The sequence below is a fragment of the Mus pahari genome, chromosome X (assembly GCF_900095145.1).
Source record: "Mus pahari chromosome X, PAHARI_EIJ_v1.1, whole genome shotgun sequence".
Lineage (NCBI taxonomy): Eukaryota > Metazoa > Chordata > Mammalia > Rodentia > Muridae > Mus > Mus pahari.
The window spans coordinates 81,229,533-81,234,895 of NC_034613.1; positions in this window are offsets into that span (position 1 = coordinate 81,229,533).

Consider the following 5,363-nt stretch of genomic DNA (forward strand, 5'->3'; position numbering starts at 1 on the left):
GCAGGCATAGAAACAGCAGCAGGCATAGCATCATCAGGCATAGCATCATCAGGCATAGCAGCAGCATCAGGCATAGCAGCAGCAGGCATAGCAGCTGGATCAGGAAGCTGAGAGCTCACATTCTCAGCCATCAGCAACAAGTATAGAGAATAAATTGGACATATGGCAAGGCTTTAAATTTTCAACGCCTTCCCACAGTGATATACTTCCTCCTACAATGGCATATACTTCCTTCTTCGACCTCCCTAAACAGTGTTACCAACTGGGGACCAAGTATTTGAAATACCAAAGCCTATGGGGTAGTTCTCATTTAAACCAGCACAGTTGGGTGAGTTCATTTCATGGCTTTATTTATTTATTTATTTAAGTTTAAGGATATTATGAAGGGAGTGTGTCCCTGATTTATTTGTCAGTGTGTTCACCTTTGGTATATAGCAAGGGTACTGATTTTGTATGTTGATTTTGTAATGTGACACTTTGCTGAAAGTATTTATCAGCTCTAAGAGTGTCCTGGCAGAGTCTGTAGGGTCCTTCATTTACAAAAATTATATGCAAATAGGGATACTTTGACTTATTTTCATTTCCTTTTCTTGTCTTTTTAAAAAATTTATTATTATTATTTTTTACTTATTCATTTTATATCCTGCTCACTGTCCCCCTCCTGGTCACCTTCCCACACAATCTTTCCCCCATCCTCTTTCTCCTCTGAGCAAGTGGGGACACCCTGGGTATCCCCCCCCACCCTGGCACATCAAATCTCTGTGGGGCTAGGTGCATCCTCTCCCACTGAGGCCAGACAAGGCAGCCCAGCTAGCAGAACATGTCCCATGGACAGGCAACAGCTTTTGGGACAGCCTCCACTCAACTTTTTTGGGACCCACATGAAGACCACCTCCTATAACTGGGCAAAAGTCCCAGTGGAGCAATAGAGACACCAACCCACCCACAGATCTTTCAGCCCAGTTTATCCTTCTCATGTCTTAATGTTCTAACTAGTACTTCAAGCACTATGTTGAACTGAAGTGGGGCGCATGAATACCTCTGTTTTGTCCTGATTTCAGTGGGAATTGCTCCAGTGTTCATCCTTTTATCATAGAACACTTCTATCATGGTGAATCGTTTACTATGTTGAGATACGGTCCCTCCACCCTTGTCTCTCCAGGGTTTTTTTTTTTTTTTATCATGATTGGTGTTAGATTTTTGTCAAAGGCCTTTTCTGTATCAATTGAAACCATCATATGTGTGTATATTTTGGGTAAATATAACATGATTCACTATTACTTTTTCAAATATTCTTTGGTGTTATTTGTCCCTTCTCATTCTGTATTGTTCCTCCTCCTTCCCTTATTTTTCCCATTTTCCCCTTTTTCCATTACCTCTAGAAATTAACCCTTACCACCTGGTGCCTTTTAAATTTCTTGTTCCTGCAATTGCTCAAGGTTACATATTCACATCTGAAGATTTGGAGCTAAGAACCACAGATGACAGAGAACATGCAGTGTGTATCCTTCTGGTTTGGGTTACACTACTGAATGTAATATTTTTTAGTTTCGTTTACCTCCAAATTCCACGATTTAATTTCTAATTGGAGATTAATAGTATCTATGTTTTAATTATCCATTCATCAGTTGAAGGACATTGAGGATTTCTCTGTTTCCTAGCTACTGTGGATAGAGTGGCGATGAGCATTGCTGAGCAAGCATTTGTGGAATAGGATGTTGAAAATTTTGGACATATGCCAAGGAGTGCTACACTTGTGTAATGTGGTAGACTTATTTTTAGACTTGTGAGAATGCTTCAAACTGATCTTTAGAGTGGCTTCGCCAGTTTTGCAGCCCCCTCCCAACAGTGAATGAGGGTTCCCTTTTCTCAAATTCCTCGATAGTATTCGTTGTTGGTTGTTCTGCTGATCTTAGTCACTATGACTGTAGTAAGATGAAATCTTAAGAGTTATTATAATTTGAATTTCCTTAATTGCTATGATTATGAACACTTTGTAAATTTGAAAGTCTTTTCTTATTTCTACTTTGAGAATTCTGTTTTTAATTGGTTGTTTTCATGACTCTATTTTTGAGTTTTTCATATATTTTGGATATTAATCTTCTGTCAATTGTATAGCTAACCAAGATTCTCTCCTACTCTTTGAGTTTCTTCTTCACCCAATTGGTTGTTTTCATAGTCGTGTAGGAACTCTTTAGTTTTATGAGGTACCACTTGTCAAGTTTTGGCCTTAGTTTCTGGGCAAAGCAAACCACCTTCTGAAAGTCATTTCCTATTCCTGTCTCATGAAGGATGCCCCCTAACAGTTCTTCCACAGGTTTCAGCATTTCAGGTTCCACATTGAGTTCTTTGATTCACTTGGAGCTTTGACCAGGGTGATATATACAGTTCTAATTTCATTCTATATGGGGACATCTAGTTTTCCCAGCATTGAAGATGCTATCTTTTGTCCTGTGTGGGATTTTGGCCTCTTTGTTGTTGTAATGGAGGCCAGGCAGCTGCCTTGGAGATTGCTAATTTATTCTTTGGCATGAACAAAGAATTGAATGACTAGGAAAGACAGGAGACAAATCTGAAGGTAAGGGAAAAATGACAGCTTTATCCTGTCAGAATGGGAGAAAGCTAGGGCTGGAAGTCCATCAGAGCTGACTTGGATACCTTATAGGTCCGTTGGTTCCTTCTTTCTCACGCTTGTCTTGTCTAGATACCTGCCCCTGCGCCTGCCTGCCATCTCTCTTCACAGAGTCTTCTGAGAACAAAAAGCAGCCATTTCATAAAGCTTGCTTTTGCTTTCTTTAACTATGTCCCTCTAACTATGCTTAATACCCTGTGATGGGTTGAATAAGAATGGCCCCCATAGACTCATACATTTGAATGTGTAATCACTAGCAAATGACACTATTTGAAAGGACCATAAGGATTAGTTAGGCAGTGTGACCTTGTTGTAGGCCATGTGTCACTAGGGGTGGGCTTTGAAGTTTCAAAAACCCACACTAGGCCCACTGTCTCTCTTTCTGCCTACATATCAGGATATAGCTCTCAGGTACTGTTCCAGTGCCTGCCTGTAATGCTGTCATGCTTGCTGCCATGGAGATAATGGACTAAACCTCTGTTACTACAAACACGTTCTTAATTAAAGGCTTTCTCTTAAAAGAGTTGCCTTGGTCATGTTGTCTCTTCACAGCAATATAGTCGGAGCAAAGTGACTAAGCCATACCTGCCTCAGCGATTGACACTGGCTGCTGTCAGAGGGATGGGTGCTAACGGCTCTACTTACTTCCTGCTCAGAGGAAATGGAATCTAGCGATATCAGTCTAAGTGAGGGGTGGTACAGGGTACTGTGGCCAAATTCTAGTGGGCAGTGTTTCTGGAATTCCATCTGCAGTACCTGCTCTAGCAGGTATTTTATGTATGTATGTATAGCTTCAATGAGGTTGTGTCACTTCCTCAAAGAGCCATAGCCTTACCTAACAAAAACCCCAGTACCGAGCATGAGAAACCTCCTTTTCTGTTGTTGGTCAGATATGCCAGAGACAATATAGGCCATTGCTCTTGCCTTTGTCCCCAGAAGTTGAAGATAAGTCCCTAGTGCTGATGACACTTGCTCTTCAGACCCAGGACTTGGAGGGTTTGAGCTGGACCGGACCTGAAACCCTCTTCCCTCAGGACTAGCTCTTGTAGTAATGGAGAGTGCTATGCATCGGCTAAAAGAGGGAAGCAGTCAATAGTCCTGCTTCTCAGTGAGGCTGATGATCAGTGACCAGCATTAGCGAGGTATCTGTAAAGATGCTAACCAACTGCTGTGCTAACCAGTTTGGACTTAAAGCCTGCTCAGCAGTGGAGAAAGCATGCCTGCGCTGTAAACCCAGCCAGCTACCTGTGGCTAATGAGGTCACAGATTTGTGAGGAGAACCTACTGATGCCATGTCCCTATAACAGTAATTAGCCTAACTGCTTTCTAAATATTTGTCCTTATACCCACAGATAAATGTAGCTCTCACTCTTCATCAAAGAAGTGTATTTTTGCAGAAAACAGACAATTTCAGAAAACTGCAACTAGTCAAAATGCAATGAACAACTGAATGTAGGGTGCCCAACAACCTCTCAAGTTCATGGAACATCGTAGAAGGATGGAAAGATTTAAAGAGCCAGAGAACCAGTAAGTTTACTATAAGACTGTCTACTAGAAGTGACAGGGAAGCTACACCATGAAACCTCAAAAATATGGCTGCCAAAAAGGACCTGAATAGTGGCCACACCAATAGGCATGCTTACTTTGAAGGGGGAAATCTCATGGGACCCCCACCCCTAAACAAAGAACTACAGGTAATAACTGCTGGAAAAGGGAGAATTCATCTTCCCCAGGGATGAGCCCTTAAATTGATTATCTACAAGTGATCATCACTGGAAAACCACACACACACACACACACACACACACACACACACACACACATACACACTATTGAATGGATTTAGAAGATTTTATATATATATATGTCCATATATGAAAGAATGATAATTAAAAAGAGAACATGGATTTGAGAGAGAGTGAGCTAGGGCAGACATGAGAGGTCTAGAACGAGGAAAAGGAAATGATGTAATTATATTAGATTTTTTAAAAAAATTATAGAAAAGAAAAAAGCATTATAGACATGAAGTACATTTCATGACTCTTATCTCCTGCATTGCTTTTTGGTCTTTCAGAGATAATTCTATCCTAGAGTTAAATAGTCCTTCTTTATATTCCTATACTTTTAATACTTGTATAGTTATTGATATCTATAAGCATGAATTTTTTGTATGCTCTTGAACTTTACATAAAAGGAACTAAGCAGGAAAAATGGAACAGAATTCAGAACAATACATTTTAAGTACTTTCAATTATTAAACTGCCTCTTTTCTTTCCTTCCATACCTCCCAACTCCTTCCCTCCTCTTTTCCTCTGTCCATCCATACCTTTTCTCCAATTCTCAGTTTCTTGCTGCCTTACTTTTCCTTAGTGATGTGCAAATAGCTGTGTGGTTGTTCACCTATTTTCTTTATTTGTAACCTCTTACCTAAAATATCTCTGTGCCAATGGAATACTTCTGTGCCAAATCCTTGTACTTAAGAACAAGTCACTGGCAGCAACATAGAGGTTTTCTGAAGTGTTTGCATATGCTGAATATCCCAGCGTGTACTCAGGAGGGACTGGCTGGCCCTGGATAAGATCCTATTGCACTTTCCCAGGGATCAAGTGAGCATCTAGACTGTCTCTTAAGAGCAGGTTGGAATCAGGAAAGGTATGCACATCAGTGTGTGTAAGGCTAAGAATATCTAATGGAGATAGTGCCTACAGGAAGCAGATGTGCTCTACAGTGA